This window comes from Palaemon carinicauda, chromosome 36 (genome assembly GCF_036898095.1).
Source record: "Palaemon carinicauda isolate YSFRI2023 chromosome 36, ASM3689809v2, whole genome shotgun sequence".
NCBI lineage: Eukaryota > Metazoa > Arthropoda > Malacostraca > Decapoda > Palaemonidae > Palaemon > Palaemon carinicauda.
The window spans coordinates 4,543,236-4,566,679 of NC_090760.1; the positions used below are offsets into that span (position 1 = coordinate 4,543,236).

At 33.8% G+C, this 23,444-nt stretch overlaps 1 long non-coding RNA gene across 3 annotated transcripts in view; it reads right to left on the reverse strand.

Annotated features, from left to right (window-relative positions):
* The window catches only part of LOC137628346 (uncharacterized), a 46,044-nt gene that overhangs the window by 11,976 nt on the left and 10,624 nt on the right, over positions 1–23,444 (reverse strand). The window contains exons 1-3 of one of the 3 annotated variants that reach the window (XR_011041341.1): positions 11,685–11,804; positions 9,606–9,707; positions 5,109–5,268 (exon numbers count right to left, since the gene is read on the reverse strand). This is a non-coding gene — a long non-coding RNA (uncharacterized lncRNA). Of the gene's footprint in view, positions 1–5,098; positions 5,269–9,605; positions 9,708–11,684; positions 11,805–23,444 lie in introns of those variants that run through there. The other 2 variants (XR_011041342.1, XR_011041343.1) reach the window with 2 other exon arrangements.

Sequence of the window (23,444 nt, forward strand, 5' to 3'; positions counted from 1 at the left end):
GGATAGCTAATGGCATCATTACCACAAATTATGTTAAAAACTGTTTTACCAGGAGCAACATTCTACAGCTTCAAACAACACTAACTTTGGCAACAACAAATGGTAGAAACTACACGAAGACACCAGTTGACTACCAAATACAGTTTACCATTCACTGATAAACAGGAACTGCTCATCACAAACAAGCATTTCAGACTGAATCTATATAAATCCCCCTAAAAACATTCTAGATCAAAACAATGGCATATCTAAGGTTGTGCCATTGTCAGACAACACAAATATGACATTTTGATCACAAGATGCATGCCTGGAGCCGATGACTGCTGGACGTTCCTCCAGCTGCTCATAACAAAATTAAAATTAACCATCAAAAGGAAGCCAGGTAACATCCAAGAAAACAAAGCCAGAAGATGATACGACACTGGTAAGTTAAAAGATCCAGTTACATCTTGAGCTTTCCAAGCAACAAGCCAGGCAGAGAACTTTCAATCGATGCTGAAGTAACTAACTAACGAGATGCCACAAATGAAGCTACAAGAACTATAAACAGCCACCAGAGCAAACAGCATCTGGACTGGTTTGATGATGACGAAGATATTAAGTCCCTCATTAACGCCAAACGGAAAGCTTGAATAGCCCTCGACCAAGACCCTAATTCTCGCCCAAAGAAGGCTACATGTGCACAAGCTAAATCACAGTGTCAAGCCAGGCTTCGAGAAATACAAAATGAATGTGGTAGGAAATGACTAAAGACCTACAAGGTTATGCCAACAGTAGGGACCTTAAAAGCTTCTTTGCAGCCACAAAGAAAATTTTCGGACCAAAGCACACTGCTGCAGGGACACACTTGGCAGCAGACAACACCCTCCTAATGGAAGATGAAAAGATCCTGAACCGCTGGGTAGAACAGGAACTCATCAGCCCAACAAAACTTCCTCCGAAATATGCCAAAACATCCACACCAATTGTGAATGTCCCTACCACCTACATTTCAAGAATTCGATGAAACTTTAAAACAAAAGTGCCAAGGGAAGACCGTGGGACCGGTCAACATTCCCACTGAACTCCCGACACAGCGGTTCAGTCCTGATTATGTGTCTGTCTTCCTCATAATAAAATATGGGAGGAAAAACAGGCCCCAATGATTGGAAAGATGCACTCCTTGTCACCATCTTCAAAAAAGGAGATAGAAGTGTGGGAATAATAGATAGTTATCTTTGCTATCACTTGCAAGGAAGGTCTTGGCAAGGATCCTACTAAATAAGATTACATAATGTTGCAGAAACAATCCTGCCAGAATCCTAGTGTGGTTTCCGCCCATCGAGAGGAACCGTAGACATTATTTTCTGTGCTCGCCAACTACAGGAAAAATCAAAAGAACAGCAAAAACACAATCCTATTTTTCTCTGACCTCAAAACAGCAAATGACAGTGTACCAAGAACAGCCATGCTGTCCGTCCTTAAGCACTTCAGAATACCCGAGCCCTTTGACGACATTATCAGTGTTACATGATGGGATGACAGCTAAAGTAATCCCCCAAAGCAACCAGTCAGCCCCATTCCCAACCACATGGACTAAAACAAGGATGTGTATCGACGCCGACCTTTTTCTCTTTATACTTAGTAGCCATGCTATATGAAGTACCCCACAACAACCCAGGGGTTGAGATAAAATCCAGATTAAATGAAGGAATTTTCAAATTTGCCAGACTCAAATCCCAGCACAACACAAACACCATCAATGTGACGGAACTACAGTATGCAGATGACAAAGCTGCCGTAGCCCACAGCCAAGCAGCACTTCGAGATTCGGTGGATAATTTCCATGCAGCCTACACGTGTTTTGGCCCAACAGTTAACAAGGCCAAAACTACAATATTGGCCCAGACAAGACCAGGGGAAAATTCACCAGTAACTAACATCACCTTAGATGGAACCATCATTGAACACTTCTCATACCTGGGAAGCATCTTTTCCACCCACAGCAGCTCCTCCATAAAGAATGAAAACAGGTTACAAGCTGGCCACACTGTATATGGGAGACTATCCACCAGGGTGTTCATGAACAAAGACCTAACCACCCGTACAAAGGTGATGGTATATAACGCCATTATAGTATGTACCCTGTTATATGCATGCGAGACTTGGACCCTTTATAGTAGGGACCTCAAGAAACTGGAACAATTCCACCAGAAAAACAGAGCAATAATGAAAATCGAATGGAATGATTGTGTCCAATACAGCAGTCCCTGAAAGAGCCAACGTCACCAGCATCTAGGCCCCGATCATGAAACTCCGCCTAAGATGGTCTGGCCATGTAATGCGCATGGAGGACATAAGGCTACCAAAGAAAATACTCTTCAGCGACTTAAATACAGGCGATCGCACTAGAGGCTGTCCTGTGCTTCAATTTAAAGACCAACAAGAAATACTTCAAGGAAGCTAACATAGACCAAAACACCTCTGAAGCTTCAGTAAGTAACAGGAATGAGTGGAGAAGCAAAGTTAAAGTAGTCACAGACCTCTTTGAAGAGGATAAAAGAGCCAATTAGCTAACAGCATTAGGCAGAAAGAGCATATCAACCACAACTACCTCATACAATTCAGTGTGATCAATGGCCTCGATTATTTAGGGCACAAATTGGTCTTATGAGCCATAAGAAGGCTCACCACCTTAACAATAATTGACGTATGACCCTCTCCTCTATTCAACTTTCTATTGGGACTGATATTCGGATAAGAGTACATGCTGATGAAAATAGGAAAATTCTACGGGCAAGTGTCAACTAAAACAAGAGCTTCTGGAGAAGATTCAATATGAACATCAGGAAAGTTCTCAGAAATAATATATTAACACAGAAAATTAACATCTTTGGTTTAAGACGAGTTCATGCAAAGACCTAAATTAAAGTACTATACTTTACAATGTTAAAATTGTCTGGTATTGAAAAGGTTTTAATTCTTAAAAACATCCAAAATATTTCCTACAAAGCAATAATAAGTAATTTCTCACCTTGACTTCAGGAAGAGTAGTGCTAAACTATCATCCTGACATGTTCAAAACTGTGACTGCATTCCTGGTACAACCAGATGCAAAACGAGCAAGAAATCATTTTTGGCTAGAGCAAAAATGAGGAAAATTAAGTTTTTTAATCCAAAGTTCACATCCAAATATAACTTGAAATCAAACTCTTAAGACAGACAAAATAACCCCTGACTCTTGTCTTCCATTACTACAAACAAGGCTGTAACTAACAGGAAAAGTACAATCCTGAAAACCAAAGCAGTTCAATAAGGAAAGCAGAAAAAAGTAAAGAACACTCCATATGGTAGATTTATATAGAGGTCTAACAGGTGAGGGACCTATGGTCGTGGTTCTATCACGACCCAGTATCTATAACGACACTCATTGAGTGAGCGAGCTGGGTTAATTACTTGCATTCCTTTTTTTCTCTTGTATATTTAGCTATATTTATGCGTTAGAAATGGTGCTTTAAGGAGAATTTCACGGAGCGACACAGGTCGAGCCCAGAAATATATATATGTAATCAAATAACTGATAAACTAAATAGTCTGTCGACCTGCTCAGCAAAAAGGCATTTGTAACAAACTTGAACTCCTTAACGGAATGGAATACAAAATTTAGGAATCCCAAGTTACCTTCAACAAGAAATTATTCCAAATTTGGTCAAATCCTATAACCTTCTACAATACTGAGCAATATTTCATCCTACCAGAAAAAAGGCAGACACTTTGTACTAATTGCATAACTGGTCACTAGATAGTTGAAGGTATACAATGGGGACATGGATGGTCAAAATCATGGAAAATATACTGCATTTACATTGGGCAAACAGGATTGCCAGTTATTAATATTTTATCTATACCAGATAAGGAATTTAATGGACCCAGTTTTATCCAACAATGTATAAAAAGTTGGTTGCAGAAGACATGACCAGAGATTACTCGAGACATGGCAGGATGCAAAAACTATTTCTCAGGATTTCCAAAAATTACTTCAAAAGAATCTTGCTAAAATATACCACTCATTTTCATTTCAGTCAAGCCAAACATTTTTCCCGGTAACAAGAATGGTATAGAATTACTTTCTAGTTTTCAATTTGTTCATTGCTGCTGTGGTATCTATAAGGTGAAGTGTCTGAGGAGTAAGGCTGGTGCATCTCAATGGGATAGGATTAGAATGTAGCGGTGAGGGTGAGAACAGGTGTGAGAAATATTTGAATTAGCAACAAGAGTGAATATGAATATGTTGAAGTGGTTTGACCACATAGAGGTTGGATAATAGAAGTCTGCTGAAGAAGGTGATAAATGCAAGAATTGGTGGGAGAAATGCAAGAGGAAGACCAAGGTTTGGATGGATGGAGTGAAGAAGGTTCAAGGTGATAGGAAGATAAGTAGGTGTGGGAGGGGCAAATGAGCACAAGAAATAAGAATGAATGGTGAGCGATTGCGATGCCGCTCCTATAGGCTCTAATGCTACCTCAGAGCACCTTAGTGACTGCTGAGGTAGTGGCAGTAAAGGAGTCAGCATATGAAGCTTCATGGTATTCTAGCAGTAACAATCCAACTCGACAGTGTCTTTCATCAGGCAATGTGGAATGGCGAGAACAAACATCCCCTTTAGTTCGTTCTTTTCTAGTGTTGACTACCTTCCTAAACTGGGGTAATGCCTTAGTAAATAGAAATTGCAGTACTGTATAAATTAGAAAAAAAAATTGCATGCCAGTACCTCCACAAATAATCCTTCATATTTCAAACATGTCAAATTCTAGTCTCAATTTATAACCTTTTGCACAATATCTACACGAGATGTATTACCCTAGAACACTATATAATTTACATAAGCTCAGTAATTCAGCCAGCAAAGCTCTACGACTACTACACAACCGGGTAAGATTCAATGTTGGGATAGACTAAGGTACAAAAGTACCTCTTAACCCTAAAGGTTTCCTACAAAATAATAAAGTCAATATTTATGACAAAATATTAGTACTTCTAAAAAACAATATTAAGTTGAATATTTATAAATATCAAGTTGAATGTTTCTAAATCAATATTTAAGTCAATATTTACTCACTTATACTTACAGCTGTGTAAAGCAATAATGCTGCTTATATTTGGAAGTCCGGCAGCGTTTCTGGTTTGATTTAAAGTGAATTTTTCCCTTTAAGGGAATATAAAACCTCAGTCATCTTGTATCGTCCACCGTAGCAAATCTAGCCATAATTTTTTCCGCAGTCCAAAATCCTGAAAACAAATTTGACATATTTAGTCAGTTAATCCAAACCTCAACAAAAGAATCATATGACATTTATTACACCTTCTACATACCATTAACAAGAAACCCAAGAACTTTTACATTATTGGCCACCAATTTTAAATACTGTATTGTGTAATTTTGATGCTCTAAAATCAATCCATTTCTTCCAAAAAGTTATTTAGCATCGTTACATACCAAGCAGCAACTTCTTGCAACCCCAATTGGAAAAGCAGAATGTTGCAAACCAATGGGACCCAATTCAAGAGGGAATAAGGAGGGATGCAACAACAAAAGACTAGATACAGTATACAGAACTTTTAAACAAGACTTCCATTCACCTGCTCAGCCACGGATACAAATCATTGTAAATTTAAACTACAGTACTTACATTCTAGAAAGCTTATTAGTAATTATTTCCACAATTTATTCATATTCAACATAAACTTCTAGAATACGCAACAAGATTGGATTACAAATTGAATCTTGCCAAAGAAAAGCCAAGATAGAATTAACTGCATATCTAGCACAGTACAGTAGCTGTACTAAGCTGTGGATAACAATGATCTAAGTTATGAGAAATCTAATCTAGCATTCATGAGCCAATCAAATGACTGGGCTAGAAATTATAATTCAATCCAGTTCAGATATAGAATTTAAAATGTGAATTATACAGATTTAAATATGTCAATTTACACTTCATAATGCCACTGTATTGGATTTATGGATTTTGGGCTATATTACTGTGTTAGGGTCTGTGAGGAAATTCAGTGTCTCAGCACATTTAGGGTAAAACGCCAGAGTTACACTATGAGGCAAAAGTTAGAATAGGTTGGAGAGCCAGATGGAGAATGGGAACAAGGCCTGAAGAAGAGTATAAAGAAGGTGCAGCCCAAGACTGAAAGAACAACAAGAACCCTCAAGTCATGCTTATAGTGCATTGCTTGAGGTCCACTGACAACAATAACCGTCCCAGCCCATGGGGTTTAATGCCATTCAAATTTTAACACGTTGACTGCGATTGGCAATGGTGTGAAACGGCCCAATGGGCGTTATCTTTAACCCCAATTAAAATCAGTAACCAGCTAGCTATTGACGTGAGAATTGTTATGGTGTATCCGTAAGGTAAGCCGAGTGCTCAGCCAGTGTAAAAAGCGTGACTTTATGTGGTACACTTCGCCTGACATAATAAAAGTCTTCATTACAGGCGTTGTGTACCTAATATGGACATAATAGATGTGGTCATATATGGCTCAAGTCGCCCAGAACGATTAGAGATAATTCTGCTGGCGTTGTGTGCCGAATATGGTCACACTTTGGATGTTCAGTTATGGTGCATATCGCTCAGACTGATCTAGGGAATTACCGTATGCAACATGTACCAAACATGGCTCATACTCAGTGTGACACACACATATATAACACCTTTGTATGTTTTCATATATGCACATAAAATTTGTAGTACACACGTGTGTATATAGGAATATATATATAAACATACACTTGAATATAATACATATAAGATGGACATACAATTTACAGACACACACATTAGGAAACATATATACAGTCTGTATTTTTGGCAATATAAATTTATATTTTGCATAGATAAAAGTATTTACATACAAGTAAATTATTTAGGTCTTCAGTTATTCATATATATCTGTCCATCTGTATATGGTAGCCCATCTTTTTGTACCTGTCTATCCACGTATATACATACATATATTCACACTTCTGCGAGAGAGGAATAAAATGTGGACAAGAACTCTTCCTTATGTCTGTATAAGAGAATGTATTATAATATAAAATATTAGAAAATTAGATAAAGGAAGTAACAGAAAAAGGAATGACACATACACACAAAATGGGTAGTTCATATATATATATATATATATATATATATATATATATATATATATATATATATATATATATATATATATATATATATACATATATATATACATATACATATACATATACATATACATATATATATATATATATATATATATATATATATATATATATATACATATACATACATGCATATACAGACTGATATACAAATTACCCATTGTCCCAATATGATGAAAAAGTAACATCCCAGAGAATACTTGAATTCTTGCCTTCCTTTTAGTACCATATGTATGTATGTATATTTACTGTATGTATGTATGCATATATATATATATATATATATATATATATATATATATATATATATACATATATATATATACATACATACATACATACATACATACATACATATATATATATATATATATATATATATATATATATATATATATATATATATATATATATATATATATATATATATATTTATATACTATATATATATATGTGTGTTTGTATGTATGTATGTATGTGTATGTATGTAAGTATTACCTTCTCTGTCATTTCTACTTATTCCTTTATATTATATATATACACACTGTATATACGCAAAAGCGTACATATGCATACAGAAAACATTCCCTGACTGAAGCTACTGGCCCCAAAGCTAAGACAAGAAGGCTTTGTCGTTCCTGTTATGAGATACTGTCACAAAATAAAGGAAGTTCTGTAGCTCAAAAGAAAGTACGAAGAGTAAGCATATAATGTGAGAGTTGTGAGGGTAAACCTTCTCAGTTGTTTCAACTTGAAACATTCAGTTTGAAGAATATAAATTTGTGTATTTTATTGGTTTTTCTTATGTAGAAGCAAAACAGAAAAAAAAAATTTAATTTTATACTTGTACTCTAAATACTACATGATTTCCTTCATCATACATTGATATTTTTTCACCAAGAAAAGGACACTTATTTTTTTCAGAAGTAAAATGTTTACCAAACTGATTTATTTTTCTATCGAATTTACATAAATATAATCTAGGGTTAAAAGGATAGCATTTTTATTGATCTAATGATAAGGTTTTCTATTTTTTTTTACTGAAAGAAAGAAAGAATTAAAAAAAATATATGCTCCTTTTGCTAGCATGTGAAGATTATTTTCAGTAATAAATAAAGTGTTTAGTTAATGTTCTAGTTTATTTTAATCAATTTCCAATATATTACAATAATATTTTGGTAAAAAAAATGCCCATTTTGATAAAATTTTGATACTTGAAAAAAATATATAATTCTTAGCATGTGTACCACATAGGGTACACATCGCTCATTCAGTGAGTCCTCTGTGAACCATATGTGGAGCACATCGCAGTCAACGTGTTAAATGAACTGTGTCATTAGAAAGTCAAATAAAACATTTGGGTCAGAGGAATCCATGTTCGGGACTTAACCTAGATTTCAGCAACAAAAATCCAGGGGTATAATAAAAATTTTATTTTTTTAACAGTTACCTCCAGATGGTGATAATTCAAAACCCTTAAATTACCAAACAAATACAAATAGGGAAAATAGTAACTACTAGGTTAAGTTGTCCAGAGTGCATGGCCAGATAAGACCTATGATCACTGGGTAGCAAAGGGTCTGATGTATCCCCTAAGCAGTATTGACTAATCTTTGGTGCTCTAGGTCAGGTTAGGTTTTGGGTACAGTAAGGCGTTTGACGCCGTACATTAAAAGAAAGAGCTTTTTCTAACCATATAACTTGATTTAATAGATAAAAAAGTGGTTGGGAAATCAGGAAGTTGACTGCCACATTGTTCCAATTTTTTTTATGGCTAAGAACACCAGCTAACACTGAATCTACTAGTAAAAAAATGAGGATTTGCATTCGTGTCGGAACAAATAGATCATATTTGCTTGTACAATCCTTTTTTCCCGGCTTAACCACACACAATTTGTCTGGTTTCTTTCGGGGGAGGGGGGGGGGGGGGCCCACCACTGTGGTTAAATTTGGGAAGGGAGGTTAACAGACAGGGTAAGCAATCATGGTGTATCTGTAATCTTCTCAATCCAGTACACAAGGGAAAAACTTGAATTTGAGTACACCAGGCATCAAAGTTTTTAAATCTACAGAACCTTTCCCATACACATGCATACAACTGCTGGATGTGCATAAACCAATCTGACTAGCTGATGGGTCACTTCTATGCCAATACCAGTTTTATTATATTACAATATTAGGAGGTTAGTGCTATGTAATTCATGGTTCTTAATGTTTAGAAAACCATATCCTATGAACAGAGCAATAATAACCAAGGTACAGCATTCAATTAAAAAATCCTAATTCACCAACTCTGGATAACTACCCATTTTCAGTATCATTGGAACTGGTCACTATTTATATTCCCTTCCAAATGGACAATTACACACTTTCCCATTCATGCTTTTTACATTTGCCAATTGCCTACCTTCACTTCTAATGAGACGCTAGCTCCAACACTTTGTAACAGTTCTTTCCCATATCTTGAGGATGCAGTTGTGATCATGACAAATATACGACCATTTCCCTCCTGAAAAAAAACAAGGGGTGTTACTAGTGCATTAAGTTAATTCAAGTTACAATGACAAGCAAACCTAACAAATATTATTATTTACAGTATTATTATTACTAGCCAAGCTACAACCCTAGTTGGAAAAGCAAGATGCTATAAGCCCAAGGGCTCCAATACGGAAAAATAGCCCAGCGAGGAAAGAAAATAAAATAAATGACTAGAAAAAATTAACAATAAATCATTCTAAAAACAGTAACAACGTCAAAACAGATGTCATATATGTAAAAAGACTTATGTCAGCCTGTTCAACATAAAAACATTTGTTGTAACTTTGAACTTCTGAAGTTCTACTGAAGCGAAGCCAACAGATAGCAGTCTACCTTAGGGGAAGGACATGGATAAAATTACGTTTTCAACCTAACTCGGATATCCAACATGAAATTATATTTTTCCTAGCATAGCGTTTCAATGACTTTTACAATTGCTTTTGCCACAAATAATCAGCTTTAGGTATGCATGACCCCCATAACTACAATAATGGCGTTCCATTGGGAAATAGGGTTTTTGAGTGGTGGAATGCAGAAAACTGGTAAATAAGGGAAACTAACCTTAACACAAACTATAATATAAATAAAATTACCGATTAATAATGAAACGGCTAAAACTACGGAGGTTTAGTTTGGCAGACTTACGTTAGCATATAAAACATTATTGTCCATCCCATTCTTTATGGAGTCGAGTCATTTATAGCAATCATTATAATATTACTAACACATCGACACTTGATTGAACTAATTGTACACAGGTTTTTCCTTTACCATATGCTCGCTATTATACATTATCTCACTGCTCCTTTGTTCCGACAAGCAGACTATTTTTCACTATGGGCGTTATCCAGGTTGGTTAGTAATTCGGCCTTTATAATCTATACAAAATTAATCGGTAAATATTTCTATAACCCTTAATCTATGATTTTTATCTTTTTCGTATAGGCCTATATCTCAAAATTAAAATATATTTACAAATAAATAAAGATTTCAGAATTTGGTTGAAACTAGCAGGTCATGTAGTTCAGTAGGGTAGGGGGATGGCAGCCATAGTACCCTGGCAGATAAGGGCCTCTGGAATAAGCTTGTGTCTGTGTTGGTTCTGCATAGAATATACGTCAATAAATGTCTAGGAGAAGGCCGCACCCGTTTTTCCCTCTCCTAGACATTAACCTATACGTCTTCTCATTTATAACCTCTTGAAAAGAATTTTTATAGCCTCAAAAATTATGGCTTTAGACCAACACGAAATATGGACTTTGCCCATTTAGATTTCCACTATTAAAAATAGGAACACCTTGGACAACTGTACGAAAGTTTTTACAGTAAAACCTTACATTTACCATTAAAACTAAACAAGCACAAAAACATAGGTTTCATTGTATATTATTCCATACTAATGTAACCTAGGGAACAACTACTGTTTCTTATAGAAAAAATTACGCTCTCTTCGAAAATGACACTCGTTCCCGTCGCAAATTAATAATTTCAGAAATAAATATACATCTATATCCTCCAATAATGGGGGACCCCCAGTGGGAACTCGGGGTTTTGGGTGGGGAAAACATACTGGGGAATCGATATATACCAGACTTTCAACCTAAATGTCTGTCCGTCAATGCTGTGGTCTAAGAGGTATTGCAACGCTTTGAAGCCTGTATGGAAGTTCCAACTGGAGATTATATTAATGGTTGGGAAGGTCAATAGCTTATTTAACACTGGTCCAAACTAATAAGAATTCTCATATATAATGGAAATGTTACGTATCCTAACTTTCCTTTCCAGTCTCCGCTTTACTTGCTTTGACGGCCATATTGGATAATATCGGAAGGATTCACCAATAATACTTCTTTAATATAAACGCACTCTTCACTGAGTTGTATTAATACTTAACAAATAACTAACATTAATCCTTTAATTCAGAATTCATGAGAAAAATTAGTTTTACCTGGCTAAGAGAAACATGTCTGCCCTCCAACCACGTGTTCACAACACTTCAGCAAAAACCAAAACAATATGTCCGATTTCACAGACGTAATTCAAATCTTGGCTTCGACTTCGTCAATTGTGACTTCGACCAATCAGTGAATGCCACATCTAACATTTTAAAAGTTTAATAAAATACTTATAGGATACACAATGCCCACTTAATGTATATATTTACAAATCAGTAAATTTTGTTATTCGGATTTTAAAAAAAAAAATAATTTCAATGAAACGATTCTTTAAACCAAAGGAAACTGAAGTCAAAACGTAGTAAATGTGTAAGCTGAGGCCATCTAGCGGCGCTTCTTATTATTAACAGAGAATGGGAATTTTTTTCAAGTTTTAGTATGAAAATCTATCGTATTTATTTTATAAAAGAAGACAATAAAATTCACATATATGTAAATTGAACATTAAATACAATGGTTTATAATATATAAAAATAATAATGCGACATGTATCCAAATTTATCGAATATATAAGGAATTTCTTAGGGTTTCTAAGATCCTATATACGGCAATACTGAAAAGGGTGGAGCCAGATAGCGAAGAAGACAAGAATGACCAACATTAAACTATGTACAAATTTTATTTGTATGCATATATAATTTGATGTCAATGAAATTGTACATTTAAACATAAAATATTATGTAAATTTAACCTTTATGGTTCAAATTATCACAAAACAAAGCACTTTTCTTTCATTGAAAAGCTCCTTTGTCAACGGGTTTGTTGGCTAGCATGACTGAAAACTACCGCTGAATTTGAACAAGACGAAAATTTCTGTTTTAAAGATATTCACAGGAATACGCTTATTTATAAGATAAACTCACGAAATCTTGTTTATAATTGATAAACAAGAAACTTTATAATAAGGAGCTCCTACTGTATATTACAATTCCTTGTTTAATTTTTAAGTTTTTTTTTTTTTTTTTTTTTTTTTTTTTTTTTTTTTTTTTTTTTTTGCAGACAAAATTCTATGAAAAATCGTAAGCTAAATTGACACAATAGTTCTTTACCATTAATGAAGTTCATACATAAACATATTTCAACAGAAAAGGAATGATTTTGAGAATAACATGAAAATGTTTTGAACTTTGTAACAATAACAAAATCTATCAACTCTGAAGTATTTCAATAAAAAGAAAAAAAACAGTAAGCCTTTCAAAGGAATAAATCAGCAACTACCTGAAGTGGAGGTACTTTCAATTAATAACATTATAACAAAATAATTTTCATCATAAGCATTGATCACAATAATACAGTCACAAGTGAGAGGATGAAAAATTAATGGTACTAAATGTTTAGAATGAATAAACACACCAATTGTTGTTAATAGCTGCCATGGAGAAGATTTTCACTATAAAAAAATAGCTTCAAATATAGTTTTTGTTTCTTCAGTGCATTTGTTACTGATACGAGGAGTTAAAGTAGCATGGGGAATAGGCCACTTATCTATAATGTGAAACGAGGAATAAAAGCATCATGATTTAAATTATTCACTTAAAGATGTCATAAAAACACAGGTAAATCAAGTCTAAATGTTCGCCAAGACCTTAAATAAACAGAAAATGTCAATGCATAATTTTAGTTTAAATTTCATGAAATCCAATGAAGCATATGCCATTGCTCGAAATCGATACAATTACAAACGATATATAAAAATGAAAACACAATGGATATCTGTAGACTGAAGGGTTTAATTTGCATATTTTTTTGCGTTTAATACATTCCTATTATAACCTACGATATCTTGATTCTTGATTGACTACGCAATCTACCTAGAAAGCTTCTATCATCTCAAATTAATGCTTTTAGCGAGTGAGTGGTCTGGGGCTTTGGAAGGAACCTGCCATGAAGAGGGGGTGGGGATCGAGAGGGAGAGATAGATAATTAAATGGTGAGATAAAGATATGGAGAGAAATTTGGTGGAAGAGGATGCATTAGATAGAAGGCATTGGAGAGGGCATATCAAACAGCCTATCCCTGAAGGAAGACTAACAGTAGGGAAGAAAAAGAATGTTATGGGAAAAATATAAAAAACTATCGTGTTTTTATCGTAAAATGAATAAAAAAAATCTTGTTTCTAAATTTTTGGATGGGAAATGTATTTATTATTTTAAAATATTATCTATAATGACAAATTATAAAATATACATAACGAATTAAAGAATATTTTAAAGGTTACTACTGCGTCACTTCTGGCAATACCTATAATGGCCGACAGCTCGTGTGAGAAGACTAAGATAACCAACATTCAGTATAATGTAAACAATTTCATTTCAAGCAAAGATAGAAATATAATAGCTCTGTATAAGTCTAAACACAAAAATATGAAAGATTAAGGTTTTTATAATCCACTTTAAGAATAATATTTATTAAATTTACTTCAAATGCTCTTCTCTCAAACACTGAACGGTTGGCTATCCTGATAGTCTAAAGACATCTGAGTTTGAATATGACGGTAATTTCTGTATTATTCATACCCACGTCATATCATGATTGATGATCAAATGATTAATGAGTTGCTTAAAGTTATGGTTGATGCCTTCTGGTGAAAGAATTTCAATATGTTTAGCAATGCTGAAATAAAGTTTAGTAATAAAAACTAAATATCTTTGGAACAATAGTTAAGTTACTGTACTGGTATATCAATATTCTCATTGACTATTATACCATTCTCATATGCATCATAAGCTGACTAGATAACTGCTATTAGTGGTATTGCTACTAAGAGTAGAAGATACCTAGCTATTTGTTGTAATTTTACTACCACAGCTCCTTTTATAAGGTCAGTCCTTGCCCCAAGGTTACTACTTGTCATGGCAGTTGCAATCACTTATATTTGCAGTTTTATCACTACAGCTACTGATACCAATAGTTGCTACTACTTGAAGTAGTAGTTCTACCACCTCACATCCTACTTACAGTAACAGTTGCTACTATTTGTAGTAGCAGTTGCTACCACTTGCAACCCCCTATAGCAGGTATTACTAGTAAATATCAGTTGCTAGACTACCACTTGTAGTAGCAGCTTTCCTACCATAGCTATTTATTGTGGTAGTAGTAGTAGTTCTAACCACCAGAGGTACTATTTGTAGTAGCAGTTCTAAACTTCACAGCTCTGATTTTAGTAGTAGCTCTGACCCCAGAGCTGCTAATTGTAGTGTCAGTTTTAAACAAAAGCTCTACTAATTGTAGTATCAGTTCCAATTCACCAGGGCTACTAACTCTAGTAGCAGTTCTAATAACCAGAGCTACTCATTGTGGTAGCAGTTGTACAGCTGCAATTATTCATTGAAATAACTCTACCATCAGTAGCTCTAGGGAATTACCACAAAACTACTCATTGTAGTAGCAGTTATAATACTCTAAGTACTATTTGCAGTAGTAGTTCCAACCCTCGAGCTACTACCTGTAGTAGCAGTTCTAAACCCCCAGAGCTTCTACATGTAGTAGCAGTTCTAACACCCACACGTTAGTAGAAGTTAAAACTGCCAGAGCTACTACTTGTAGTAGCAGTTCTAACCACCGAGCTACTACTTGTAGTAGCAGTTCTAACCCCCAGATTTATTACTTGTAGTAGCAGTTTTACTCGTAGTAACAGTTCTATACACCGAGCTACTTCTTGTAGTAACAGTTCTAAGGCCTCGATTCTACTTGTAGTAGTAGTTCTAATCCTCGAGCTACTACTTGTAGTAGCAATTCTAATCCCCTAGAGCTTCTACTTGTAATAGCAGTTCTAACTCACAGAACTTCTACTTGTAATAGCAGTTCTAACCCCCAAAGCTTCTATCTATAGTAGCAGTTCCAACACTAAGAGCTACTAACTTGTAGTAGCAAATCTAACCGCCAGAGCTGCTAATTGTAGTAACAGTTCTAAACAACACAGATAGTAGGTAGTAGCAGTTCTAAGCCCCAGATCTACTACTTGTAGTAGCAATTCTAATCCCCTAAAGCTTCTACTTGTAATAGCAGTTCTAACTCACAGAACTTCTACTTGTAGTAGCAGTTCTAACACCCATAGCTACTAATTGTAGCAGCAGTTATAAACACCACAGCTACTATGTAGTAGCAGTTCTAACCCCCCAGATCTACTACTTGTAGTAGCAGTTCTAACCCCCCAGATCTACTACTTGTAGTAGCAGTTCTAACCCCTTAGAGCTTCTACTTGTAGTAGCAGTTCTAACCCCACAGAGCTTCTACTTGTAGTAGCAGTTCTAATCACAGAACGTCTACTTGTAGTAGCAGTTCTAACACCCAGAGCTACTAATTGTAGCAGCAGTTATAAACACCACAGCTACTATGTAGTAGCAGTTCTAAATCCCCAGATCTACTACTTGTAGTAGCAGTTCTAACCCCACAGAGCTTCTACACGTAGTAGCAGTTCTAACCTGAACAGCTACTTTTTATAGTAGCAGTTCTAACCCCCAGAGCTTCTACTTGTAGCAGCAGTTCTAAAAACCACAGCTACTACTTGTAGTAGCAGTTCTACAGTCACAGGTATTAGACTACTTGAGATGACATCTCTACTTATACCTCATTGACTTATTACTATTATCAAAAAAATAAGCTAATAATTTTGAGAATTAACATAAAACTGGATGATTCTTAACAGAGCTTGGTAGGCCTAAATTGATGTTGGAAATTAGTAAAATTACAAAGACATTAATTACATATTGTTACTCATAGCTCTTGATATCATATTGTCTATATGGAAGAGGGGTTGATGTTACATAGTTTCGTTTAGTCATCGACAATTCTCTTCTGAAGTATTACATAGTATCGTGGACCATGCAATTTCCAGATATTCTAAATCATTTTGTTCTGTTTTATTAAAATAATTTTATGTATATTTCCAATGCAAATCTGTACACAATTGTGCAGCCCACGCCATCTTTTGACAACTTTATAAATCTATAGAAAATGGGAAATATTTCTCTATAGCTATGAAAAAAACAACAACATATTTTCCTTCCAGATGAGATAAAATATTAAAATTTTCATACATTTATACTAAAATTACTAAATTCATTTAGAAAATCATGTTTTTAATGAGAAATTCATAATTATTTTCATCATATTTAAGAAGTTTAGGTATAACAACGCGTTTATGTAAGGGTTATCCTAATATTTTTTCATTTGATAACATTTCCTATAAATGTTATCCTGATAATATTCCCTAGTAAATGTTAATATGATAAGATTCATACGTACTCATAGAAAGGTTGGTGTTATATATGTCCCCATATATAAGGACTTCCTGATAACATTCGGGTATGCTGGTTATCACGTTAATTATCATCATCATCATCATCATCATCATGAGGACACTGCAGAACAAGTGCCTCGGACACGTCCTTCCACTTGCGTCTGTTTATGATCTTTCTATGTCAGTCTATACCAGCAAATTTTCTTAGCTCATCAATCCATCATCTTCTCTTTCACTTGCTTCGTTTGCCATCTCTAGGGACCCATTCAGTTCCTACATTATCCTAGAGAGTTATGGGGTCCTTTGACTGGCCAGACAGTACTACATAGGACCCTTCTCTCTGGTTACGGTTCTTTCCCTTTGCCTACACAGACACCGAATAGTCTGGCCTATCCTTTACAGATTCTCCTCTGTCCTCATACACCTGACAACACTGTGATTACCAAACAATTCTTCTTCACCCAAGGGGTTAACTACTGCACTGTAGTTGTTCAGTGGCTACTTTCCTCTTGGTAAGGGTAGAAGAGACTCTTTAGCTATGGTAAGCAGCTCTTCTAGGAGAAGGACACTCCAAAATCAAACCATTGTTCTCTATTCTTGGGTAGTGCCATAGCCTCTGTACCATGGTCTTACACTGCCTTGGGTTAGAGTTCTCTTGCTTGAGGGTACACTTGGGCACACTTTTCTGTCTAGTTTCTCTTCCTCTTGTTCTGTTAAAGTTTTTATAGTTTAAATAGGAAATATTTATTTTAATATTGTTACTATTCCTAAAATGTTCTATTTTCCTTATTTCCTTTCCTCACTGGGCTATTTTCCCTGTTGGGGCCCTTGGGCCTATAGCATCCTGCTTTTCCAACTAGGGTTGTAGCTTAGCATTTAATAATAATAATAATAATAATAATACTAGCTGTACATAATGCATGCATCTATGAGGCAAGGAAATGATAGGGTCTTTCCACTTGTGTATGTTTTAATGACTAGAAAGAGTGAAGTCATATATTTAAGTATTAACTGAAAGAAAATAGGCCTACATCTATATTACAAACAAAAACTAATATATATATATATATATATATATATATATATATATATATATATATATATATATATATATATATATATATATATATATATATATATATATATATATATATATATATATATCGGTACTTAACATAAACGTCTGCTTGTAATATTTTGACTTTAGTGTCTTTATAACACTAGTAATATTTATTCATTGAGGAATCCTGGCGTTTTGCATATTTTAACCTCCTAAAGCCATAATTGGATTGTGCATATTAGAAAACTATCTGTGTGATATGTAATTAAAGGAAGACTGTTTAGTTACATGTTTCCTAAATTACTGAACTTATGATTTAGATTTTATATACCAAAAGCTCCGGGATAATTGAAAATAGCAAAATGAACTGAAAGTAGTCTCCGAGGAAACTATAGAAATATGTTAGGTATTATAGGTAGTAGGTTGGCCAAGGCACCAGCCGCCTGTTGAGATACTACCGCTAGAGAGTTATGGGGTCCATTGACTGGCCAGACAGTACTACTTTGGATCCTTCTCTCTTGTTACGGTTCATTTTCCCTTTTGCTTACACACACCGAAGAGTCTGGCATATTCTTTACATATTCTCTGCTGTCCTCATACACCTGACAACACTTAAGATTACCAAACAATTCTTCACCCAAGGAGTTACTGCTCTGTAATTTTTCAGTGGCAACTTTCCTCTTGGTAAGGGTAGAAGAGACTCTTTAGCTATGGTAAGCAGCTCTTCTAGGAGGACACTCCAAAATCAAACCATTGTTCTCTAGTCTTGGGTACTGCCATAACCTCTGTACCATGGTCTTCCACTGCCTTGGGTTAGTGTTCTCTTGCTTGAGGATACACTCGGGCACACTATTCTATCTTATTTCTCTTCATCTTGTTTTGTTAAAGTGTTTATAGTTTATATAGGAGATATTTATTTTAATGTTGTTACTCTTCTTAAAAATTTAATTTTCCTTTTTTTTCCTTTCCTCACTGAGCTATTTTCCCCGTTGGAGCCCCTGGGCTTATAGCATTGTGCTTTTCCAGCTAGGGTTGTAGCTTAGCAGTTAATAATAATAATAATAATAATAATAATAATAATAATAATAATAATAATAATAATAATCTCTTAAGATATTTTCTTCCAAAGCTGTAGATCTTTACATTGTTGTTATCAAAATTCATGTTAAGAAGCAAGTCTGTCATATTCCTGTGCCTGTTAAATATTAGGAATAGTATAAGGGACTGGAAAAAATAAACTATTTTCGTCCTAAATACGTACTGGAAGTGAAAAATAACAAACATTTTACGCAATGCAGTCATTAGGGGAAACATATCTAATATAAACAGAAGAGAAACTAGTTTAGAAATTGTTATTAATGAAACAGTTTTCTTGGGGGACTTTCTAATGAACACTTATTATGACTAAATAAAACATAATTATATGCTAGTTAACCAAAAACACGGACGACAATGATATAGTTACCCCTATAGTAAACTTACATTTTCTTTGAAAGAGGCTTTAAAGAAAACTTAAGATGAGTAACTATTGTAAAATTATACGATGACTGATTCCAACCAATGGATTTTTTTAATCGCTAAAAACATTCAGAGGTTATTTCTCTTACAGATAACAATTTACATTAGCTTATTTTATGTAGATTTTCGTCAGAATATGCTCATTAAGTGAGACATAAAGATTAAAAAATCCTCTCAATCTATTTTTGAGCTACAATATCACACACTTCGTTGGGCTATTACAAAATTCAAATGCTGGAGGACTTTTATTGGAACCGTACTAATAAAAAGAATAAAAAAGGGAAAATTTTATATTTTTTAAGAAGTTATTAACTATGTTGTATTAGCTTTTCACTTGGCGGCTGTTACTAATTCTCAAGCCTGTTGCACTATCGTTAAGGATGCTAAGTGCACTTTTCTTTGTAGCCTAACGAAATAAAACATTTAGTAAATATTGTTTTTGAATAGTTTACATAGAAATTTATCACTGGAGTACTTGATATGGAAATTTAGTACTGTACTATTTTATATTAAGTATGCAGTGAATAATGTTTTGTTTTTATATTTTCATTAATATTTTCTTGAATATTTCTATAACATTAATTTTCACATACATATATACATACATACATACACACACACACACACACACATATATATATATATATATATATATATATATATATATATATATATATATATATATATATATATATATATATATAATCTCAACACAATTAATCAAATTCTTGTCAACAACTCATACTAGCCAAGCTACAACCCTGATTGGAAAAGCAAGATGCTATAAGGTCAAGGGGTTCAACAAGGAAAATAGCTCAATGAAGAAAGGAAATAAGGAAACGCAGAATAGTGTGCCTGAGTGTACCCTTAGGCAAGAGAACTCTAACCCAAGACAGTGGAAGACCATGGTAAAGAGGTTATGGCACTACCCAAGAATAGAGACCAATGGTTTGATTTTGGAGTGTCCTCCTAGAAGAGCTGCTGACCATAGCTGACTAACAGTCAGAGAAATATAATTGCTAAGTAACTGTTGATTACATGATTAGGATCGTTATTGGAGAAAATGGTAGTTACATACTAATTATTGCATTAAGGAAGATGAAAATCTTACTGGATTTGTAAACAACTATATATCGTCAGCGATATTAACGAAAGCTTCAATCTTTCATTGTCCATGAAATGGCGTATTTTTATATTTCTGTCAATTTCGATGCATCTAAGGCAGGATTAATGAATAGTTCATGAAATTTCTAAATTTCACTTAAAAACCATTTTTTAAAATACTAGAATTTATTCTAGTATATTTAAAACAATACGGAGATTTTCAGATATAATATAAATAGTAAGGATGTAGAATACATTTGTAAGAAAGTTTGAGTAAAAGTATAAAAATGAAAAGAGAATATTAAAATACCTATTATAAGGGAATATATATATATATATATATATATATATATATATATATATATATATATATATATATATATATATATATATATATATATATATACATATATATATATATATATATATATATATATATATATATATATATATATATATATATATATATATATATATATATATATATATATATATATATATATATATATATATTATTCCCTTATAATACTTGGATCATACATATCAGTAGAATGAAGTTAATACTTGGAACCTACATACCAGTAAAATTCTGGTATTACTTTCATCATACATACCAGTCACGCAGGTAATATTTGGATCATACATACTAGTAGAATGCAGGTAATATTTGGATCATACATACTAGTAGAATGCATACAATACTTGGATCATGCATACTAGTAGAATGCAGGTAATACTTGGATCATACATACTAGTAGAATGCAGACAATACTTGGATCATGCATACTAGTAGAATGCAGGTAATACTTGGATCATACATACAAGTAGAATGCAGGTGATATTTGGATCATACATACTAGTAGAATACAGGTAATACCTGGATCATACATACTAGTAGAATACAGGTAATACTTGGATCATACCTTGTACCTCCACTTTAACTTTAGCGGAATATTTTGCTTGAATTCATTTAGAAACGAAACTATTTCTTCTTACACCATAAGATTTTTTTTTATCTTTAAAGTCACCCTTTAATTGTTTAAAACGTTCATAGTATTTCAGTCATGGCGAGTAGAGGAATTTACCAACACAATCAGAATTCCCGTAAAACCCATAGTTAGAATTCCGAGCATTATTAAACAATATAACAACTTACTGTACAACCAAATTCGTACATACAAAGTTCGTTATACGGATTAATCGATATCCTCTATTAGCATTGTAAATGAAAAATATCATTGTTAGACAAAATTGCATGAACAAGTTGTGCTTACCAGAAAGAAAATGGCTATTGATGAAAGAAAAAAAATTTAGGAGACAATAAAATAGTCACCCCTACCTTAAACTCACGGTTTCTTTGATGTACGCTTTTAAGAAAACCTTCGATGGGTAACTATTACAAATTACCGCAAGACTGACTGAAACCACAAGAAAATGTTTTTTACCGGCAATAAGACTTTAAATCATTTCGCTGACATCTAACAATTTCCAAAACCTATCTAACCCTGCCGAAGGAATAACCTGAAATAAACATGAATACTAAAGTGAATAACTCATGCTTTGCCACAATTAATTGGGGAAACATATTGTGTTAAAATTCTGCCAAAGTAAAGGAAAAAAAAATTAGTACATCCAAGACGATATGTTTCAAGGTTGTCTCTTTGGACCAGAATATGGATAAACATGCTAATTACAAAAAACCTGACTTTCAAACTGCATTATTACCAATGGATAAATTAAGGAATAAAGTTTGCATAAAATTTCTAGTATTTCAAAGTTTATCATTAAAAATGTAAGGAAAAAAAGAATCTTTTTAAAACGTGATAAAGCCAAGCCTTCACCGATGAGAACACAGAACTGCTCGCAACAATCAGGCCAATATGAAGGACTTCTATGACCTAATATACCATATTAATTTCTCCTAATACCACTGTTACCTTTCTTTAATGAAATGGAATATGAGATTTTAGACTCTACACTAGGCACGGAAACCCACGAGGTCCCTTAAAGAACAGAAACTACAGTATCTAAAAGTGGCTATCAAATCCACAAAGACAAGAACACAAAGCATATGAGGAAAACAATTTCCATGACAGAATACCAGTGACAAACCTCGCTATTTTATTCAAAGGCATCTCACATTACCGAAAGATGATAATAAAATGAAGAAACCTTTGATAGCTGTTAAATATGCCTCTGATAAAACAAGATACAGTAATTTAGCATTGAGAAACCATACACCCTTAGGTCAAATTGCTTCCAAAATCCCGAAAATATTAGGCATCTCAAGAAAATAATTAGGTCTGTAATCCTATCAGGATCAAAACCAACATTATCCAGCAGCTTGAAATCTTCCTTTCTATAAATACAAATTAAGTGTTCATTTTCTTGAATATCATCTACGAATCAATGTATCACTTTCTCTAAAATAATGAGTCCAACTTTGTGGTTTAAAGATATTATAAATAAAAAATAATCTAAAACTTAAGTGCAAATGTACACCAACTTCCTGTCAGGCCAAAATACAATATCCAGAATTTTGTCTGAATGAATAACAAATTATTAACAGGTATTGGAGATAATTTTGAAACAGACTACCTGTTTACCATTTTGACACCAACCGACACGTAGACCATTTTCACTTGAGACTTTGTTTCATTAAGAAGATGAGTTCTATCAAAAGCCCTTAATTTTTATATAAAACTGAATGTTTGAAAGTTATCTAATAAAAAACACATATGTAACAATACATCTGATAATCATGATGTGTGGTAATGGGGACAATATCTATTTAACTCATTTGTCTTAAGGATAAAGCAAGTAAGTCAC